This window comes from Paroedura picta, chromosome 13 (assembly GCF_049243985.1).
Source record: "Paroedura picta isolate Pp20150507F chromosome 13, Ppicta_v3.0, whole genome shotgun sequence".
Classification (NCBI taxonomy): domain Eukaryota; kingdom Metazoa; phylum Chordata; class Lepidosauria; order Squamata; family Gekkonidae; genus Paroedura; species Paroedura picta.
Genome location: NC_135381.1, coordinates 34,557,639 through 34,580,614, shown reverse-complemented (window position 1 = coordinate 34,580,614; position 22,976 = coordinate 34,557,639). Strand labels below are relative to the sequence as shown.

The 22,976-nt window shown below is 50.5% G+C and overlaps 1 protein-coding gene across 6 annotated transcripts in view; it reads left to right on the top strand.

Annotated features, from left to right (window-relative positions):
- The window catches only part of BCORL1 (BCL6 corepressor like 1), a 65,069-nt gene that overhangs the window by 4,344 nt on the left and 37,749 nt on the right, over positions 1 to 22,976 (top strand). The window contains exon 1 of one of the 6 annotated variants that reach the window (XM_077309179.1): positions 21,230 to 21,491. The exons of 1 other annotated variant lie outside the window; for it this stretch is intronic. The gene's annotated coding sequence lies outside the window, so the exon portion shown is untranslated. Of the gene's footprint in view, positions 1 to 21,229; positions 21,496 to 21,672; positions 21,773 to 22,663; positions 22,930 to 22,976 lie in introns of those variants that run through there. 4 more of the 6 variants (XM_077309176.1, XM_077309178.1, XM_077309183.1 and 1 more) reach the window with 4 other exon arrangements.

Sequence of the window (22,976 nt, the reverse complement as noted above, 5' to 3'; positions counted from 1 at the left end):
TGTTCACTCAAATGAGCTTGCCCGTGAGATGCTTTTAAAGGACTGTGCCCTCTGCCTTTTGCTTGGTCCCTCTGTAATACGCCAGGAAAAAGGTAGAAAGCCAGTGGATCTGCAGCCGTAGTTTTGCAAGACGCTGCCTCTGAGAAAAAGATATTTTAATGGCCTCTGTTGCTTTTAAGCATTTGTTTTGTTTGTTTCAGTGGATGATGACCAAGGGGGGGGGCAAGGGTGGAATTCCAGATTTAGCTCCATGTAATCATGCTTCTCTAGCTCTAGACCGGAAACTATTTATTAGAGAGTTCCGTCACTGGTAGTTTATATTACGACGAATTTACTCTAATGATTTGAATCCTGCTTTACAGCAATGGATACGCCTGCTTCCTTTGCAGGATAGTTTTCTTTTTCTGTTGAGTAACCCTGTGGAACTGGAGGCAGAAGATAGCACGTTGCCTAAGACAGCCTAGAATCCTGACATCTCCTGTAGGAAATTGCACAGCCCTCAATGTGTTTACTAGAAGTGATAAAATCCCCACCCACCCCCGAATGGCATGGAGAACTTACAACATCTGTGCCAAGAATGTAAGGAGAACCCTGCCGGATCAAGGGTCCTTCCGGTCAGTGGCCAGTCAGCAGGGGTCAGCTGGGAAGTCAAGCCAGCTCTCCAGGGCCATTCTGCTCGGACTCAGCCAGCAGCGCCAGTGATGGGGATCAACTCACTTGGTACTCCTCATGCACTTCCATCAGTTCAGCCACCAGCCATCATTGAGCTACCTGGTTAGGCCTGGGCTAAGTGGACCCTGCAGTACTGGCTGGACCACTGAGGCTTGGCTGGGCCTTCTCCTGGCTACTGGGAGCCATCCAGGGTAGTGGTTCACCAAAATAATTTCAGAGGGTTGGCCCAGGCTAGTATTTGGATGGGGGACAGGTCACCTCTGATTGTCCCTTCACTAGAACATCCCATAGGATTGCTGTAAGTCAGCTGTGACTTTACAGCAAAAAACAACAAAGTGCTTTAGAGACCAATAAGATTGGGAGGGTAAGCTTATACCCCCAAATGTCTTGGCTTTCTGGCCAGCCACAAAAACTCCATTTCTGCAGGGTTGAATGTCAGATGACTGTGTTTGAGCCACCTCATCACTGCTTCCAGGCATCTGGCTAAGGATTCTGGGGGAGAATCAGGGCGACCATCCATCAGGAGGAAGAGCTGGGTGTCATCTGCATATTGAAGACATCCCAGCCCAAACCTCTGCACCAACTGACCAAGAGAATGAAGGAAGACGTTAAGTAGGATTGGAGAGAGGGCTGCTCCATGTGGAACTCCACGTGTGAGCCAGTGGTAGCTAGATACTCTTTCCTATTCCTACCCTCTGTCCATGACCCTGGAGAAAGGAGATCAGCCATTTGATGGCTGTTCCGGGTATCCTGGCATCAGAGAGATGGTGAGCTAATGGCTCATGGTTGACTGTGTCAAATGCCACTAAAAGGTCTATTAGTACAAGCAGCACTGATCTGCCTTGGTCCAGCCAGCAGTGGAGGTTATCCGTCAGGGCAATTAACGCCGTTTCTACCCCATAGCCAGGCCAGAAACCCGAACGGGATGGGTCAAGGCCTGAAGTTTCCTCCAGGAATGTTGATATTTGTCTGCAGAAGCTCTTTCAACCAACTTCCCCAGAAATGCTGTGAGAAAGGGAGTGATCAGGCTCCTGTGAGTCCAAAAGTGTTTTTTTTTTCATCCACGGACACACCACTGCCTCTTTTAGTCTTTCTGGGAATTCTCCCATTTATAGGGAGAGGTTGATTATTTCCCGGAGAGGTAAATAATTGTTTTAAGGAGCCACGATGGGCAGGGACCTGGTGGGCAAGTGGTTGGCCTCCTTGCAGCTAGCATCCTGCCCACTTCAGCTAATGAGAGTTGTCTGAAGTAACTCAGTGTTCTCTCCAGAGACAGCCAAGGGGCCTCTACTTCACTTTCTGCGTCTAAGGTTGGAGGGAGGTCATGGCGGAGAGTCCAAATTTTGTCTGCAAAATGACTTGCAAATGCCTCACAGCGGATAACCTGATTGACTATTGTTTTGGTGCCCTTCATCAAGGGCGGTGAGGGGCCGAACTATTCTAAACAATTGTGCTGGGCATGAGTTCGCAGACATGATGGAAGTTGAGTAAAAGTTGCATTTTACTGACTTCACTGGCGTTTCATAGGCTTCCATGTGAGAGAGCCAGCTTGGTGTAGTGGTTAGGACTGTGGACTTCTAATCTGGTGAGCCGGGTTTGAATCTGCGCTCCCCCACATGCAACCAGCTGGGTGACCTTGGGCTCAACACAGCACTGATAAAACTGCTCTGACCGAGCAGGAATATCAGGGCTCTCTCAGCCTCACCCACCCCACAGGGTGTCTGTTGTGGGGAGAGGAAAGGGAAGGCGACTATAAGCCGCTTTGAGACTCCTTCATGTAGAGAAAAGCGGCATATAAGAACCAACTCTTCTTCTTTCATCTGCATTCTATAGGATGTTCTCGGTTCTTCGTCGTGAGTTTTCCTCCAAACTTGTTCTAGTTGTCTCAGTTCCCATTTCTTCTCGTGGAGCTCCTCGATTTACCAGGGGGCCTGCTTGAGACGAGGGTAGAAAGGACGTTAGGAAGCTATATCTTTACGGCAGCCAGCATTCTGTCATGCCAGTTGCTGACCCGTCCATTAGGTTTGACCAGATCCACATTCAACCCTGCACTGAAAATGAGGTCCAAGATGTGACAAGGCCTCATGGGTAGGGCCAAATTGCAAGAGTCCTAGCATCGCCATGGCTGACACTAGGTCCAGCCCATCTCTAGAGGACAGCAGCTCTGCATGGACATTAAAGCCCCCCAGAAATCAGAACCAAGTTTGAGTCCAGTGGCACCTTTAAGACCAACAGAGTTTTATTCAAGGTGTGAGCTTCTGGGTGCATGCATGCTTCTTCGGACAATGAAATGGAAATCACAAGACTCCATACATAAGGATAGAGTAAATTAGCAGCAAATCAGTAAACAGCATCATGAAAATATCCAACAAATATGCTGTATAATAATGATGTTTAGCAGATTCAAGAGTCTTGCTAGAATAGACAGCTTATAAAGTTACCAGTCCTTTGGGTTCAACTCCAGTTCAAAAACATAGTGGAGGCAATAAAAATGTCCAGATTAGTGATTAATGGCTGACAAATTCCCAGTTGTAGAACAGAGTAACTTAAAAAGACCTGTGACTAGCCCCATCCATCTCCACCCAAACGTGGTGTCATCCCCACAAGTAACAGGTTGTGCTGAGTTAGGAAGTCAAACAGTGAAATACAATTTTAGTCCAGTGGCACCTTTAAGACCAACAAAGTTTTATCCAAATTTGAGCCAAAAAGAAATACCTCTACTCCAGGGGTACTCAAACTGTGGCCCTCCAGATGTCCATGGACTACAATTCCCAGGAGCCCCTGCCAGCATTTGCTGGCAGGGGCTTCTGGGAATTGTAGTCCATGGACATCTGGAGGGCCGCAGTTTGACTACCCCTGCTCTACTCAGTGAGGACTGAAATTGTGGAATTCCCCCATCAATGGGGATAGTAATAGCTACCAGCATAGATGGCTGTAAAAGACATATTTGTAGAGGATAGCACAATAAAATCAGAGTCCAGTGGCACCTTTAGAGGATAGGTCCATCATTGGCCATGAAGCCATGTTTTGAGGCAGTAAGTATCTGAATTCCAGTGCTAGGAGGCAGCCTTGAGAAAGCTTGGTGTAGTGGTTAGGAGTGCAGATCTCTAATCTGGCATGCCGGGTTCGATTCTGCGCTCCCCCACATGCAACCAGATGGGTGACCTTGGGCTCGCCACAGCACTGATAAAACTGTTCTGACTGAGCAGTGATATCAGGGCTCTCTCAGCCTCACCCACCTCACAGGGTGTCTGTTGTGGGGAGAGGAATGGGAAGGCGACTGTAAGCTGCTTTGAGACTCCTTTGGGTCGAGAAAAGCGGCATATAAGAACCAACTCTTGTTCAACATCTATACCCTTGTTGTCTATTCTGATGGGATGCTGGACTATATGGACCAAGGGTCTGATCCTGCAGGACACCTATTATAGCATAAGGCAGCTTTGTATGTTTATATGCATGGCTGTCGCTTTTTCCTTGGCAGGGTGCTTTCCTAGCAGTCAAAAATGTAATATGTGACATTTCCCCCATCATTATGCCACTTGTTATGCAGCTGCCAAAGACCCTTCCAGAGCAACAGTGGCTGCCCAGTACTGTCCCAAATTATTATTTACACACTACCATCCATGAAGAAGGTTTCTGCCATAGGAGAGAGGGAATCAAGGGGTAGAAAAGAACACCAAGTTAAGACTTCCTTTTCCCCCCTGATATTTACCTTTTCTTGGCATTTTGTCTGCATTGTTGTGGTTGTAAATGTATTTTTAAAATCTTATTTAATGTTTGTTTGTTTTTGTCTTGTGAACTTGGAGGAGTTTGGGTGCAGGGCAGCATGTATATGTATATATAATACATGTCCATCGTATTCTACATTCATATGTATGGGAGTGAAAGCTAGAGAATGAGGACTGCCCAATAATAAAATTCTAGAACAAATCAAATCTGAACTCTTCCTGGAAGTGAAAATGTCTTAACGAGGCTAGGGTACTTTAGTCACAGGAGAAGACTTACTGGGAAAGACAATCTTACTAGGAAAAGTTGAAGGTAGCTGGAAATGGGCCCAACATTAGATGGATTGATTTAATCAAGGAAGCCACCACCCTGCAAGCCTAAGATTGGCTGCTAACAATTAGTCATTTGGGAGGACGTTAATTCAATGGGTCACCATAAGTCAGAGGCAACTTGATGGCTCTAAACACACAAAAGTCAATTCACAGCTGACATTGGGGTTTTCAAGGCATGGGCCATTCAGACCTGTTTACCATTGCCTGCCTGCATGTCACAACCCCGGAATTCCATCCAAATGCTACCCACCTTGCTCAGCTTTAGAGATCTGCTAAGATCAGGCTAGACAGGGCTATAAACCTTAGAAATACCATGTAAAGAAGTGCCCCCTTTTTTGTTGGAGCCCTGAAAAATACCCCTTAAGTCAGTGGTTCTCAACCTGGGGGTAGGGACCCCTTTGGGGGTTGAACGACCCTTTCACAGGGGTCGTGGCAGGGTAAGCAGCTTGGCTGGGGGGGGGGGCACCATCTACACAACAGCCTTGCAGGGCAGATCGAGATAGAGCGTTCGTCTGTCTGGAGCAGCTGAAAAGAGCGAGATTGGCATGGTGGGACAAGAGGCAGAACTGAGCTGAGAAACCCTGGAAAAAAAAAACAATTTATATACAGTCCTGAGCAATGGCTCTTCACATCATTGGTCAGTTTGGGTTTAATTTCTGTGAAAGAACCCTTGCATCATTTTATGGTTGGGGGGTCACCAGCATGCGAGGAACTGTATTAAAGGGTCGCAGCATTAGGAAGGTTGAGAACCACTGCCCTAAGTTGTTAACAAGTTCCCATTTCCCCCCCCAAAAAAGTTTCCTTAACCCTTTAGCCCATTCCTTCGATTGACCTCACAGAAAAAGAGTCAGGGCAGCCCCAATACGGATCCCCGCAACGCTGCTCTTCCTAACCAGGGCCTTGTGACCCGGCCAACAGAACCAGAAATGCAAACGTGCCCCATCCAGATGTGCTTTGCCACACCCGCTTTTAGAGAAGGGGGGAACTCCTGTGGCGCTCGGCTCCGGGCCAGCCGTCCAGCAGCCCCAACCATGCGCTGGGCCACTCCATCCCCCGCATCCCCCCTTGCTTTATTTGGTTTTGGACGCGCGCGCTTCAAAGGAAGGTGCTCTGCGCCGGACGAGCTCGCGGCGCCCCGGCAGGAGCCGTCCTGCTGAAGCCGAGCATTGCAGCTTCTCCCTTTCGCAGCACGTTCGTCGGACTGCAGCCCCCTCCCTGGCCATCTCGCCCGAACTCCCACAATCCTCCGAAAGCCAATGGATGCTTGCGTACATGCGGCCCTAAACCCCGCCTCCCTCCCACAAGCCTTTTTAGACACACGATGCTGTGGAGCTGCAGCCGCTGCGCCCAAGTGCTCGTGCGTGGCCGGGCTGGCGGCGGAAAGAACACATTTCGCGCTTGCGTTGCGCAGTTTGGAGGCAGACTTCGGAAAAGTCCACAGTCAGCCCTCGGCTTGCCGCTGTTGGATCTAGTTTCTTTTTAAGCCCGTGCAACTTTGCAGGAAAGTTTCTGGTTCTTGGTCACAACTAGAGCACGCACGAATGAGGATCCACTGTGGGAAGAGGGAGAGTTGCATGTTCAAGGGTGCCTTGTGTAAACACGCATGTGAGTTTCCCAAGGTTTCGCACCAAACCCCCCCCCCCATCCCCTCTGCTTTCGCTTTCGTTTCCAAACGTGGTCTGCCACATGGGGCCTTTTCTTTCTTGCCTGTGCCCATGTTCCTTGACTTCATCTGAGGCTGTTTTTCTGCTTCACCCTGGCAGTATTCCTAAAACTGATGCGCTGTTTCCCCCCAGACTTTTATACCTGAGAAAGTACTTGGTCAGAACGTGCAAGAATTCTGTGGCATCTTTCTGCTGTGCATAGGCATGCTAATGCTGTGGGCTTTCCTCCTTTTTGGAAAGAAGAAGAGTTGGTTCTTATATGCCACTTTTCTCTACCTGAAGGAGGCTCAAAGCAGCTTACATTCACCTTCCCTTTCCTCTCCCCACAACAGACACCCTGTGAGGTGGGTGAGGCTGAGAGAGCCTTGAGATTACTGAAGAAGAAGAGTTGGTTCTTATATGCAGCTTTTCTCTACCCAGAGGAGGCTCAAAGTGGCTTACAGTTGCCTTCCCATTCCTCTCCCCACAACAGACACCCTGTGGGGTGGGTGAGGCTGAGAGAGTTCTGATATCACTGCTTGGTCAGAACAGCTTTATCAGTGCCGTGGCGAGCCCAAGGTCACCCAGCTGGCTGCATGTGGGGGAGCGCAGAATCGAACCTGACATGCCAGATTAGAAGTCCGCACTCCTAACCTCTACACCAAAAGAGGTATGACTGGAGGGATAACTCATGCAGAGATGCAGGGGGCCTCCTTGAAGGGGAAACCATTCTGCGGCATCCTTGCATCAGACATGACTGAATGCTACAATTATATTTGATGCGGAGACAGGACAGAATTACCTGTTCCCCAGCAGAGGCCGGGTGGGAGACATTGTGACCAGAGGAAGCATTTATTCAGCTATGCCACAGGCAGACTCTTGCAGACTGACTGAATGCTGCAGAGAGACTGAATACCCAAATTATCCCTCTCTCAATGGAGTACCAACCAGAGTAATCATACAGAGATACAAAAGACCGCCTCCTTATGACTTTCCAATATTGGGCTTTGCTTGAGCCTAGTATTTAATTTCGTATCGCACACTAGCAGTTTACCCACAGCACATAGTGGCAGTTTGGGAGTCAATGCTCTATAACAGCAGCATATGCCCTCAATACGAACGTGCACAGAAACCTAGATTTGTGTTACTACAGAATTGTGTAAGACTGAAAAATTGATAGTGCAGTCCTAAGAATGCCTTCCTGGGAATAAGCTCTATCGAATAGGCCTGAGTACGATTCTGAGTAGTCTTGCTTAGGATGACACTGCTAATCAACAAATAGGTTAATTGGCTTATTTATTTACATTATTTATAGTCTGCAGTTCTCACTGGGACTCGAGGTGGATTACAGAGTGAATAAATACAATCGAGGGATAGAAAATTCTGCAAACAATGGAATACCATTAGGTTTGTAGAGGAAGAAAAAGAAGAGTTGTTTCTTATACCTCCAATTTTCACTACCCAAAGAGGCTTACAATCGCCTTTTCTTCCTCTCCCCACAACAGACACCTGAGAGGGTTCTGCCCCCTGTGTGAGAACAGCTGTAACGGGACTGTGACTAGCCCAAGGTCACCCAGATGTCTGCATGTGGAGGAGTATGGAATCAAACCTGGCTCTCCAGATTAGAGGCTGCTATTCATAATCACTACATCAAGATGGCTCTCCAAAAAGTCTCCAACCAGAAGTCCAAAAACAGAAGTCCAGCAAAACCAGAGTATTAACAAGACACGAAGCAAAATTCCTAATTGGCTGCAATTTCAGCCAGCTATATACAGTAATATAGACCAGTGGTCCCCAACCTTTTTATCACCGGGGACCAGTCAACGCTTGACAATTTTACTGAGGCCCGGGGGGGGGGGTAGTCTTTTGCCGAGGGACGTCGCTGCCACCACCTGAGGCCCTGCTCCACTTGCTTTCCTGCCGGCGCCCCTGACTTCCCACTGCCCGCTGGGGGGCAGCTGCACAGTGCCACGCTGAGGGGGAACCCCAGCCAAGGCGGCCGCCAGAGAGCACCAAAGGTGAGCAGGTGACAGAGTGGCAGGGCAGCCCCCAAGGCAGCAGCCGGGGAGGAGGACGAGGAGGAGCCGTGGCCTGGGACCGACTGATCCACGGACCGGTACTGGTCCCTGGACCGGGGGTTGGGAACCGCTGATCTAGACTACAGTCCATGATAATTTTTCTATTGCCTGTAGAGCAAAGCCCTCTTGAATAAAGATTTAAAAGAAGCCTCCGATTAATTGGACAGCAGGTTTCATTCCCAAAATGACATGGGATAGACGCCCTCTCAGGATATGTTTTCCTCTTCCCCTCTTACATAGAAGGGAACTCCTCCTGTAAGATGATGTTCTGCTGCATAATATGAATACAGTACTGAAAAGCAAAACGATTCATGTATATTCCCAAAGTTATGGGTGATCTCTAAATTACACATATTTCCCCTGAGGAGAACTGCTGCTTTGCATGGTGTGCTAACTGAGTTTAATGCTTCCTTGTTTTGTTCAGGCAAGGGACTGCAAACACAAAAATGAAACTAACTTCTTATTTAAGAAGTATTTTATTTTATTAAAGATGCCACGCACACTATACACATGTGACTTCTAGGGGGGCTGCCAGCTGGCATCCCTTCCAGGGTTACTTGAAATCTGTAGGATATATTAGGGGTTGTTCCACAATCAAAGGGATGAAAAGGGCTGCTCTAGAGAGAAAAAGTTTCAAAGATGACACCATTAGGGAAGTTATTTTTAACAAATGTTTGCTCTGAAGAAAGATCTGGTCAGGTTCAGCCAACAGTGTTTGCAGTCTGAATATTATTAAGACTATGCATTTGAGAACTAGCTTGGTGTAGTCATTAGGAGTGCGGACTTCTAAACTAGCATGCCGGGTTTGATTCCCTGCTCCCCCACATGCAGTCACCTGGGTGACCTTGGGCTCGCCACAGCACTGATAAAGCTGTTCTGACCGAGCAGTAATATCAGGGCTCTCTCAGCCTCACCCACCTCAGAGGGTGTCTGTTGTGGGGAGAGGTAAGGAAAGCAATTGGAAGCCACTTTGAGACTCCTGGTAGAGCTGTTCTGACCAAGCAGTAATATCAGGGCTCTCTCAGCTCCACCTACCTCACAGGGTGTCTGTTGTGGGGAGAGGAAGGGAAGGCAATTGTAAGCCGCTTTGAGACTCCTGATAGAGCTATTCTGCCCGAGCAGTAATATCAGGGCTCCCTCAGCCTCACCTACCTCACAGGGTGTCTGTGGTGGGCAGAGGAAGGGAAGGTGATTGTAAGCCACTTTAAGGATCCTTAGGGCAGTGGTCCCCAATCTTTTTATCACTGGGGACCGGTCAACGCTTGACAATTTTACTAAGACCCGAGGGGGGGTAGTCTTTTGCCGAACGACGTTGCCACTGCCTGAGCCCCTGCTCCACTTGCTTTCCTGCCAGCGCCCCTGACTTCCCGCCACCCGCTGGGGGGCGCTGCCATCAGCAGCTGTGCAGTGCCACGCCAAGGGGGAGCCCCAGCCATGGCGGCCGCTGGAGAGCACCAAAGGTGAGCCGGCGGCAGAGTGGCAGGGCAGCCCCCGACGCAGCAGCCAAGGAGGAGGACGAGGAGGAGCTGCGGCCAGGTACCGACTGATCCACGGACCAGTACTGGTCCCCGGACCAGGGGTTGGGGACCACTGCCTTAGGGTAAAGGAAAGTGGCATATAATAACCAACTCCTCTTCTTTTTGATTCTGCTGTCCTCCAGTAACTAACAGTACAGCATCCATTTCCCCCCACAAAAATATCACAACTTTGTGAGGTAAAGTAGGCTGAGGGATAGTGATTGGCTCAAGGCTACCTACTGAATTTTATAGCAAGGATTTGAACCCAAGTTCTCTGTTCCGTACTCTGATGGACTGATGATACATTAGCAGCAGTGATTTTGTGTCACTTTCTGGGCTGTTCCTTTTGAAAATGGCAGAGATATAACAAAGAGCTCTGTGACATCTTAAAGCCTAATACCTTTACTGTGGCATGAGCTTTCCTAAACCTGAGCCTTTTTTTTTGGGGTGCTGTAATAATACAGTTCCCACGCTGAAAAACAGCACTGACAATGGAACAAAGTTTGAGTCCAGTGGCATGTTTATGACAAAGTTTAATTCTGGGTCTAAACTTTTGTTGCAAGAGCTTTGCATGCACACAAAAGCTTATACTCAGAATTAAACTTTGTTGATCTCGAAGGTGCCACTGAACTCTTTGTTCTGTTAATTCAGACAAATGTGACTACCCACCTGAATCTCTCAATGGAAAGCACTGACAGTAGAAGAGGCTTCCCATTACGACCCTACCTGGGCATATGCACTTGAAATCAATCCCAGTGAAAGAAATATCATTCAGCCAACTTTTGATCTCTTTCCAAAACCTTTAATTTTGTGTTGTGCTAGCACAATCTTTTTCAACCGTTTTATCACTGAGAAACTCCTGAAACATTTTTTAGGCTTAGAGCAACCCCAGAAGTGGTGTGATCATGCAGAATATAGATGGGAAGCATAGGGGTAGATGCCCATCCAGGGCCCCTCTCCTTCCCACCCACGCCAGGCCCATCGGTGACCATTTTGGGAGGAGGGGCAAGTTGACGTGACCTTATATAGTCACATTACCCAGTAAATGTTTAACAAATCTTAAAAATATATTTAAGATTTTACTCCCACTCATTCAGGAAGCCCTTCCAGAGCTGTCAAGAAACCATGGATTTCCTGAAACTCCAGTTGAGAAAGCGTGTGTGGCACCAAACTGCTCTGTTGGTTCCACCTTCTTTGAGACTGTTTTCTGATATCCTGCCATTTCATTCCCCTGTGTCTGCATCAGTCTCCCCCATGAATAAATAGAAAATCGACATTGTCCCCTTTAATATAAAACAATCTTTTAGAATTGGTTGGGGAAACGGCTTGAAAAGATCTTAGCATGCTGTTACGGATGTCATGATCTGCTGATTTATAAACTGCTTACATTTTGGAATTTGGCAAGCAGCAAAATTCGGGCCTGTTCCAACATTCCATTATCAGCTGCCCCCCCCCCTCCCCAATTGGAAAATCATTAAAGCTTAAAGTCTTGGGAAATGCACAGGCAATGCGGCATCTGTGGGTCCCTTTAAGAGGTGATGGGAAGAGAGAAGCCGGGCTCAGAAATGGAGTTTAGCAGAGAATGCTGTGATTGCATAGGAGGGTGGGCTGTTCCTTCCTCTACATCAGAGGTAGTCAAAGTGTGGCCCTCCAGATGTCCATGGACTACAATTCCCATGAGCCCCTGCCAGCAAATGGGAATTGTAGTCCATGGACATCTGGAGGGCCGCAGTTTGACTACCCCTGCTCTACATGCTACTGGCCTCTGGCCTCCTAATTCTCTCCCCCCCTCCCACTGCCTCTTTTCTTAACATTGTTAAGGATTTGCAGGAGTGTGATCTTATTTTGTACTGGGAAGACCCAAGACAGCATGAAGGATAAGAATTGTACATCCTGTGCAAACTGGGAATGATATCTCTTCTGGTTCTGTTGGGCCCCTGCCGCTTTCTTTGACTTGGGAAAAGGCCTGGTGTGTGCTGGGTTTGCCCCGAAAGATTCAGGTTAAAATCCTTATCCATGAAGATTATAATAACCACTTTGCTGGATCAGACCAAGATCCCACCTGGTCCATCATTTACTTCCCTGCGGTGGCTGATCACTTGTCTGGGACAGGAAGGTTTTGACGTCAACAACCCAGAGGTATATTGCTTCTGTAAATGGAGGTTTTGTTTAGTGTGCATAGCATTCATAGTCTTGTGTTAATGATGCTAGGGGAGGTCATGATGCTTGTTTCGTACACATTTAGACTACAAATTATCCAGGCATACTGATTTCTATGGCCTTTTGGCCCATTCCGTATTTTCCCTCTCTGTAACAAGGTGTACCGTAACCTGGATGGTCCACGGCTAGGACAATCTCAGTGGCTTAACAGGGCAAGACCTGGTTAGAACCGCCCTGAGCCCTCAGGGAGGGCGGTATATAAATATAATAATAAGAAATAAATAAATAAGAATTTGGATGGGATAGCATCAAGGAGGGCAGGGCAGGCAATGGCACAGGTACAGAGGCAGGTAATGGCACACCAATTCTTGCCTTGAAAAACCTCATGATGGGTCACACACACACATGCTATTTGAGAATAGTACTGTTTCTGACGAAGTGGGCCGCAGTCCACAAAAAAAACTTCTCCCACAGTAAACATGTTACTCTTTAAAGTATCACAGCATTTCTGGGTGTGCATGTGGGTTGTGTCATTACAACAAAGAGATTGGAAATAATTGCTGAGGGAAAGCCATGTCAGCCCATTGCTCCAAAGGTAAAATGGATTCTTCAGGCACCTTAAGGAGTAGCAAGTTTTGTATCTGGGTATAAGCTTTTGTGGACTGTAGTGCTGTAATCTTGAGCTAGAATCTGGAGACCCCAGGTTAAAATCCCCTCTCTCTCATGGAAGATTGCAGGATGACCTTGGGCCAGCCTGACTTACCTCACAGGATGGCTATCTTGAGGACAAAATGGAGGACTGGTTTCAGTCTCCAGTGGGGAGACAAGGGAGGTATAAATATTTCAATTAAAATTTTAAAACCTTAGATCTATCAAAATAAGTAGCCATGTTGTAGTGGTTAAAAAGAAAAAAGAGTCCAGTATCACATTAAAAGATGAACAACATTTGTGCCAGGGGGTATGCTTTTGTGAGGCACTGCTCACTTCAGATATGCGAAGAAGTGAACAATTCACTCACACAAGTTCATACTCTGCCACAAATTTTGATTAAAAAAAACCTGTTCTTTTAAGCCGGCGTTCACAGTCTTATAAAAGAGCCAGTTTGGTGTAGTGGTTAGGAGTGCAGACTTCTAATCTGGCGAGGTGGGGTTGATTCTGCGCTCCCCCACATGCAGCCAGCTGGGTGACCTTGGGCTCACCACGGCACTGATAAAGCTAAAGCTGTTCGGACTGAGCATGAATTTCAGTGCTCTCTCAGCCTCACCCACCTCACAGGGTGTCTGTTGTGGGGAGAGGAAAGGGAAGGCGATTGGAAGCCACTTTGAGCCTCCTGATAGAGCAGTTCTGACCGATCAGTAATATCAGGGCTCTCTCGGCCCCACCCCCCTCACAGGGTGTCTGTTGTGGGGAGAGGAAAGGGAAGTAAGCGGTAAGCCGCTTTGAGACTCCTGACAGAGAAAAGCGGCATATAAGAACCAACTCTTCTTCAAAGGTAAAGCACTTCCCCGCATCATAAAAAGGAGCCTTCTAATAGCAACACACCTGAGATGAGGGGATTCCATCCCACAGAGCAGGTGACACCCAGGGCCTAGGCTGTGCCTGCACTTTGCCAAGTGTGAGATGCCTAAACTCGGCCGCCGTGTCCCCCCCCCAACCCCGGCAAAGACCACCCCCCTAGGCTTCTCCTTCCTCGACTGTGGCCGGGTCGTGGTGAAGGGGAAAGCTCTCTGTACATGATCCAAAGAACTTGCAACTGCCCAAGGTGAGCTGGACAGCAAGCGGCCCCCGGGCTCTACTCCCTGGCTGGAGAAGGGCCAGGGCCAGTGGCTCAGCGACTTCGCGCGGCCACTGGCTCCACCAAGGGGGGGGGGAGCGGATCGCGCCGCCCCCCCCCCCGAAGACTAAGGTCAACAGTTGTCGCTTCCTCACTCCCAGCATGCAAAGAGCCACGCTCCTCCGGCTTGCAGTGGCGGCCGTGCCTCTCCGCGTCGGAGGCTTCCTTTGCGCTTTCCCTTGCAGCGCGCCGACGAGGCTCCCATGCAGTTGGGTTCCCCGCGAGGCTTTCGCGGGAGCCTCTGACGTTGCGCGGAAGAGGCGTTGGAAGGGGCAGCCCTGGAGCTCCGGCCCCAAGCGGAGTCCCGGGGGGTGGGTGGGTGGGATGGGGGCTCAGACCCGCTTTGCCTCCCCGAGGAGCATCAGGAGGGTGGAGGGTTGTTTTCTTCCGCCCCCGCCATGTCTCCAGCTCCGGAGCTCCAACTGGGCTCCTAGAAGTCAGCCAACGCTGCACCCCTTCCTGTGCCGTTCAAGGGCAGGCAGATGCGGCTGCCGAGCGGAGAGATTCGGGTGCAAATCCCCACGCAGGGGCGGGGAGACCTTGATCTGGGTTTCCTGTCTTTTGCGCTGAGCGACCTCACAGGGCTGTTGTGAGGAGGAAATGGGGGAAGGCGGTAAAGCGCAGCTCTGAGCTCCTTGGAAGAAAGCGTGAGATTTAAACAAACAAACAAAAAAAGGAGGGGTTCTTGAGAACTGGAACCACCGGCTGAGTCAAAATTCCTGTAAAATCCCCAAATTGGACAGAGCCTTCCTTGAGTGTGGCCTGAACCTTTGTTCTCTTGGGCCGTAGAACTTTGTCACTGTTTTATGCATTTATATATTTTATGCCTGTTTTTCAATTAGAACGGTGGTTCACATAAATTAAAAACACATGTCCTGTTCAGTTAACATTCATGCAAAGGTCCCTTGGGGAGAAGAGGTTTTCCCTAAGAATAATCTAGCGCCTTGTGCCCAATTCAAAAGAAGAGAATATGGAGGGGGGGGGGAGGCTTTTAAACTTGATTCAATCATCCCTGTTAACAGACATTTGTTGCAAGGCATAGAATACCGGCCTTTCTTTACAGCCAGTCTAGCAACATACCCCCCCTTTTTTAAATTTCTTTTAATGTGGAAGGAGGGGTACCAAACTCCCCCCCCCTCTTCTCCCATAATACCAGGACTTAAGACACACCCAGTTAAATGGATCAGTAGTTCATACAGAACAAAAGTAGACACCAGGCAGGTAATTGCTCTAAGGCAGGGGTAGTCAAACTGCTGCCCTCCAGATGTCCATGGACTACAATTCCCAGGAGCCCCTGCCAGCAAACGCTGGCAGGGGCTCCTGGGAATTGTAGTCCATGGACATCTGGAGGGCCGCAGCTTGACTACCCCTGCTCTAAGGATTTCACAAGTGAATGAGCAAAACTCATGGTGGGTTGCCATGTTGGTCTGCAGTAGAACGGCCTTAAAGTCCAGGAGCAACTCAAGGCCCCACAAGACTTTCAGGGTAGAAGATTTTGAGAGTCAAAGCTTCCATCTGAGAGTCTTGAGACGCTAAGTAAAATAAATAAATAAAATAAAGCTTAAATCGTGAAAAAAAATTGTTGACTTCTACAGTATTACCGGACTTGAATTATGGAGTAGAAGAGCTGTTTTGCTGTTTGTTTTTTGTACTCTTACTTTTTACAATCCAAAGGAGTCTCTGGAGTGGCATATATTCCCCCTTCCTTTCTGCACAATAGACACCCTGTGAGGTAGGTGAGGCTGAGAGAGTTCTGAGACTGGCAAACTGGCCCAAGGTCTCCTCTTCCCTTTAAATTTCTTTCCATGTCGATGGAGGGATAACAAATTCCCCCCTCCTTCTCCCACAATACCATAATGAAAATTTATCCCATTGCTGTTAGCCATGGTTAGCCAAATCTCTATTTTCAGAGGCAGGCTGGGAGCACCAGTGAGGAGTTGCTTGCATGCTCTGCCTTCTCAGGGCCAGGATGCTAGACTAAATGGACCTTTCATCTGGTCTGGAGGGACTTCCGTGGTCTTCCCTTTAGTGTTCAGCCCATCTGCTACTTGGTGTGTCTTTCTGCATCCTTACTGAGGAGCATCTGAAATGAATGAGATGTCATAGCAACACCCCCAGCTTTGCATGTACTGCCTTTTGGGTCAGCTTCCATAGTTTAGGGACTGATTTCCACCAAGCATACTTGATTAATGCAATGTGTGCCGCACAGCTTTGACTGGTGGGCTGTCACGCATAGAACACCAGAAGACAGAACTCAAGTAATCTGCGAACCAGAGCTATGCGTTGCCATTTCCATAAAAGCAATGCTCCAATCAAACTCAGTTCACAGACGCAATATCGTAGTTGCACAGTTCTTGTTTTACAGGTGAACAGGAAATAATGCACTTCAGTGGAACATGGCAGTCACCAAGGAGTGGTTCACATACCAGTGGGTATCATAGCCTCATCATTGTGCCTTTTGGAACACCCTACTGCCTCCGTTAAAAAGCAGTGTGAGTGGTATAAGTCCCCTTTGTGGCATTACATTTGTAACAACCCACTTGAGCATCCTGTTGAGTAACCAACATGCACATGTGAGCTGGCTCCAACTAATCAAATGTGGCGAAACGCACATGCATGCATGAATCAGCCCCTTAGATTTGGCTGATAAGAAATGTGAGATCTCCAGTAAGGTCAGACTGAAGGGTCACTAATGCTACCCCAGATCTGTCTTCTCCCTAATAACCCGCCACGAGACAGCTTGCTATGGGTGGTGGGATAGAAGTCAAATTAATAACAATAATACTATTTAGTGTCTGATGCTCAATAGTGCAATATCTTCTTTCCTTCCAATTTATCAACAGTTACTTGAGTTTGTGACCAAGTGACACTGGTTTGTAGGATCACATCCCAGGTCAACAGCTGTGCCACTGTCATTCTTGCTAGGAAGGTCCAGATGTTCAAACATTGGCAGTTAGATAAAGCTGTTCTAACCGAGCAGTGATATCAGGGCTCTCTCAGCCTCACCCACCTCACCGGGTGTCTGTTGTGGGGAGAGGAAAGGGAAGGCGATTGTAAGCCGCTTTGAGACTCCTCCAGGTAGAGAAAAGCGGCATGTAAGAACCAACTCTTATTCTTCAGTAATATCAGAGATCTCTCAGCCTCACCTGCCTCGCAGGGTGTCTGTTGTGAGGAGAGGAAAGGGAAGGCGAATGTAAGCCACTTTGAGACTCCTTCGGGTAGAGAAAAGCGGCATATATGAACCAACTCTTCTTCCTCTAGTTTTGCAAAGAGGTGTCCCTTGCCTGGGGTAGAGTTGGTAATGAGAGCCAAGAGTCCCATGCAGTCGATCATCTCCCCACTCTGTCCAGCCTGTACATTCTTCTGCAGGGCAGAGTCTGTCCTGTTCTCTTGGGCTAGCCATATTCCCATTTTCCTTTAAATGGAAGAAGGGTCACTTCAGTTTCAGACTTTTACGATGGGAGAGAAGCAAGTACAGCCATGGAGCTGTTGCTATTGTTCAACTGGGTGCCCTCTTTAGTCAGTTCTATCATAACCACAGCTTTTCTTTAATGCTCAAAATACTTTTCAGACATTTTACCAGTTATTCTGACAACAGCATCTGCGCAGTAGGCCAGTGTTATTACCCCTGTATTATGATCGAGGGTTGAAGCATGTGACTAAAGTGAGGTTTGCACAAGGATCCTTTTGGCACATGCTCAGGCTCAATTCAGACATCATGCCAAACTCCATAAGGATATGAACTATGGCCTGCCATGATGCTGAACAGTCAAAAACACAGTTTGGAACCTGCTGAGAAACCAGAGTTAGAAAGTATGGGCTTAACATGGATTTGCAAACCATGCTTGGGACTAGCTATGCTCTGGTGTGAGGCCTTATAACAGCCAAGAAGGGTAGCCCTGTTGGTTTGAAGCAGGGGTAGTCAAACTGCGGCCCTCCAGATGTCCATGGACTACAATTCCCAGGAGCCCCCTGCCAGCATTTGCTGGCAGGGGGCTCCTGGGAATTGTAGTCCATGGACATCTGGAGGGCCGCAGTTTGACTACCCCTGGTTTGAAGGAATGGAACAATGTTTTGAGCACAGTAGCACCTTGAAAACCTACAAAGTTTTATTCAAGGCAGGAGCTTTTGTGTGCACTTCTGAAGTGTGCGCGCACACAAAAGCTTACGCTCAGAATAAAACTTTGTTGAAGCTGCCACTGGACTCCAACATAGTTCAACCGAGCTTTAATTGTGGATGTCAGTCCAACTCCGGCGTGATGGGAAGGCTAGGCGGAGGGAAATTGAAAGCAAAAAAGCGGCTATGAATTTCAACATGTAGAAAAGACAGGAAACAAAAGGAGCAGTAAACCCAGGTTTGCTTGCATATGTGAAGGCTCAGCATATGGTTGGGGTGGTAAAAGAGAAGCTGTGCTTTGGTCTGATGTTTGAACTGAGCCCCAGATAACCTCAGGAGACAGAAGCCTTACAACAGGAAGATCCAGTGTCTCAGGCTCCAACAGCAAAGGAGATTTTTCAGGGATACATTTGCACCATAATTTATGAGTAGAGGCTAGATGCTTGAATCTTATGAGTAGAAGTTAAGAGAGTTTGGTATGCATAACTTGGAGGAAGGGCAGCGGGTGATATGATAGCTCTGTCTAACTGCATAAAAGGCACACATGTTGAAGAGGAGGCCAACTTATTTACCACTGTTTTAGAGTCAAGGACAAGAAGCACTGGGTTCAAATTATAGGAAAGTAGGTTGCACTTAAATATTAGGAAGCATTTTCTGATGGTGAGGGCTGTTTGTAGATGGAATATACTGCCTTGGAGGGTGCTGGAGTCTCCTTCATTGAAGGGTTTTAGGAGATTGGCTGAACACCTGTCAGGAGTATGTGTTTTATAAGTCTCTGAGAAGGGGGGGCAGTGGGATTGAATAGTCCTTTGTGGTCTGTTCCAGCTGTATGAGATTCTCATTCACCTAGAGAGGGGAGTTGTATTCTTCAGGTCCATCTTTGCCCAGTACTTGTCTGACAGAGAAATGCAGCACTGATGAGCAATATGGTTTCAAAAGTCAATTATTCCCTGAGTTACCTTTAGGCCCATTCCTCCCAGGGAGAAAGCCAGCGTGGTGTAGTGGTTAGGAGCACGGACTTCTAATCTGGCGAACTGGGTTTGATTCCGCGCTCCCCCACATCCAGCTAGCTGGGTGACCTTGGGCTGGCCACAGCACTGATAAAGTTGTTCTGACCGAGCCTCACTCGGCCTCACCTCCCTCACAGGGTGTTTGTGGTGGGGAGTGCAAAGGGAAGGAGACTGTAAGCCACTTTGAGACTCCTGATAGAGCTGTTCTGACCAAGCAGGAATATCAGGGCTCTCTCGGCCTCACCTACCTCACAGGGTGTCTGTGGTGGGGAGAGGAAGGGAAGCCCCTTTGAGACTCTTTCTGGTAGAGAAAAATGATATATAAGAATCAACTTTCCTCCTTCTCTGGAACAGCTTGGTCAGGTATTGACCACCTTACGAGCCTGTCCCTGATGCTCAACAGTGTAAAATGAACCATACTTTTTCTTCTTTCCCTCCAATTTATCAACAGTTACTTTGAGTTTGTGACCAAGTGACACTGGTTTGCAGGATCACATCCCAGGTCAACAGCTGCGCCGCTGTCATTCTTGCTAGGAAGGTCCAGATCAGGGGTAGTCAAACGGCGGCCCTCCAGATGTCCATGGACTACAATTCCCAGGAGCCCCTGCCAGCATTTTGACTACCCCTGGTCCAGATGTTCAGACATTGGCAGTTAGTGCCGGCAGAGGAAACAGCCACTATGGTGACTGGGAGGGTACCTTCTTGAAAGAAAATATCCCACTCTTGACAGCTGAGCATCCATGTGGAGGTTTAGAGAGGAAGGGGGAGCCAGAGATACTGGTGAGAGAAGGATACATCCTCAGGAGATGGGAGTTTTGCAAAGAGGTGTCCCTTGCATGGGGTAGAGCTGGTCATGAGAGCTAGCATGGGGTAGCTGTTAAGAGCAGCAGACTCCAATCTGGAGAACTGGGTTTGATTCTGTACTCTTCCACGTGGAGCCTGCTGGGTAACCTTGGACTAGTTACAGTTCTCTCACAGCTCCCAGTCCCGCCTACTTCACAGTGCGTCTGTTGTGGCGAGAGGAAGGGAAAGGTGTTTGTAAGCTATTCTGGGGACTAAGTACGGGCAAGCAGGGTATAAAGCCTCTTCTCTCCTAATGGAGGTTTAACTATAGGCAGTATGAATTTAGCCCTGATTGGCAATACTCACTTGTGTGCATCCTAAAATGAGGCAGGTGGAATCACTTCCTGCAGCATTAAACCCTGTCCAGTTTTTATAGATTTTGAATTGCAGAGAGAGTCTTTAACATGGGGCCCGGCCGGGAATCTCGTGAGCTTTCCTACAAAGGTCCGAGCAGAAGTGAGAATTAAAAAAAGAGAACGTAGGGGAAAGAAAGGATGAGGGAGGAGAAAAAGAGATGGAACTAGAACAGGCGAGGCTGTGGGGAAGCTAATCCCTTCTGAAGATAGAAGGCCATGACTCAAAAGTTTGTCAGTCCCCCTCCAGGGTTTTATAGGTTATATAGGTTTTATATAGGTTTTTCATAACCTATATGCTAGCTTAAATGGACTCCGGGGAATGGTAGAGGACAGGAAGGCCTGGAGGATCATTGTCCATGGGGTCACGATGGGTCGGACACGACTTCGCAACTAACAACAATATGCAGTTATTTCCAGGAGAATATGGGATTAGGCAAGAAATTAAATAAAGGTGGGTGGGTTTTTTTTAACGTGATGTCATAACATGTTCGTCTTGCTGCCTGTATCTGGGGAGCCAAGCCCACGGTGGCCTCTGGGAATCGGCTAAGTGGCAAAGTTCTCAGTGCCCCAGATAAGTGTGTGGGACTTGAGAGAAGGACCCCTGCCTGCCAGGTGGGGGGCGAAGGTGTGGGGGGACAGTCCCAGATCTCAAAGGAAGGCAAGGAAGCAAGGAGGACAGAGCAGAGGCAGAGGAGCAAGCCTGGGGGAGGAGAACCAGTTTGAAGCCGAAGGATTTGGAGGTGGGATACCGGGAGAGGTCTGTGCCCTGTCCCCTGGCCAGGAAAGGGAGGGGCGGCCCGGCCCCAGTCCTAGCGGGCCCCAATGCGAGCCGGGGGTGGCGCCGGGTTAGGGCCGGGGGCAAGAGTCTGGCGGGGGCTGGGGGTGGGAGAGGAGGGTCCCGGCCGAGCAGAGGGGAGGGCCTTGGCCGGCGGCGAGGCAGACGGGCCCAGGGGAAGGGAAGCCGGGCTCCCTCCTCGCCGAGACGGCCCACAGGGGGGCCGGACTGAGCAGCGCGGCGCGCCGCGGCGGGGGCCCTTCGCTTGTGCTGCTGCTGCTGCCGCCGCGAGGTGGGGACTCGCGGCGGGCCTGGCCGGCGATCGCGGCCTTCGAAGCTCGAGCAACTTCTCGGGGCAGGCGAGCCCGGACGGACGGGCGGACGGAGGCGGCGAGAAGGGAGCGAGCGTGGCCGCCGCCGCCGCCGAGGTAGGTAAGTGGAGGGCGACGGAGCGCGGGGCCGGCGGGCGGGGGGTCAAGCCCGGCGGCCGATCCTCCGGCCGGGCTGGGGCGCCTCCCTCCGGCCGCATCCCCAAGAGCCGAGCAGGCGACGGAAGGAGGTAGGCAGGCCAACCGCTCCCCGGGGCGCGCCGGTGCTGATCACGGCTTGCGCCGCCCAGGGAGGGAGCGAGAGGGAGGCGGAGAGGCTCGGACGCCGCACTCCGCCACGGCCCCGAGGGGGCGCCCACCCACCCGGCCAGCCACCGCAGGTGCGGAACCTGAACCCAACCCGCGCCGCAGTTCGGGCTGCGCCAGGTACCGCCGGCGCGGCCGCCCCGCGTGTCGCCGTCCCTCCTGGCCCCGAGTCGTCGGCGCACCGCCAGGCGGGAGCAGCCCGCTCGCCTTCGCCCTTTGCCGGCTGACCCGCGAGCAGCGCGCACCTCCGAGCCGCGCCGCGCAGCCCTCCCGAGCGACCCAAAGCGGGCGCCCCGGAATTTCCTCCCGAGCGCCCGGGATCCCACGCGGGGTTCCTGCGCCCCACTTTCTCGCGTCTCCCCCCCCCCCTTCCGCGCAGTCTCCCAGGAAGGGGCCAAATTCATCATCGGGAGATCCCCCCCCCCTCAAAAAAAAAAAAAAAAAGCCCGCACACATCCCGGAGGCTTCGTGTCCTCCTCCCCCCAGCGCAGCCCGGCCCGGCCTTTCTCGCTCGATCCCCGTGACCTCATCGATGGGGAGGGCTAATGAGTCCCTTTGAAATGGGTGCCCACCCGAGGGCTGTGCTGTGCGTTGGAACCAGCGGCCGTGGGCAATCGTGGGGTGGGGGCGGGCAGAGCCCGAGGGCAGAAGCAGCAGCTGCCGCCGCCGCCTCCTCTTCCCCACCCGCCCTTATCTCCCTCCCCTCGGGTGGAGGACGGTCGCCGCCCTTGCCCCCCGCCCTTGCCCAGCCCCTCCCCCTCCTCGGGCAGGGCGCAAAGCCCCTCCCCCTCTCATCTCTTCCCCCCCCCCCATCCCTCCCTCCCTCCGATCGCTTCTCCGGACTCGGCTGGCTCGGAGCCCCCCCTCCCCATACGGGCAGGGCTAGGCGCGGTGCAGCCTGGGAGGTGTAGTCCGCAGGGCAGGGCCCGGCCGGCGTGGTCAGGAGGGCCCGGCGGGCGGCCGGACTACACTTCCCGGCAGGCCCGGCGGCGGCAAGCCAGCAGCAGTCGGCGGCGGTGGCCGCGGCTCGCTCTCGTCCTCACACTCGGGCTGCCGCTGCCAGTGCCGCCGCCGTCGTCGTCGTCGTCGCTGCCGCCGCCGCGGTTTCGCGAGTCTCGCTGGCCGGCCGGCCGGCCCTGGCGTTCCGACTTCGCGGGCTCGGCAGCTCCGGGGCTCCTTCGCCGCCGCCCGGACGGTCTTTCTCGCCGGCGGGGGCCCGCCCCGGGAGCAGGTGCGTGGAATCGCTCCCCCCCTTGCCCGGGCCCGCTCCCCCCTCCG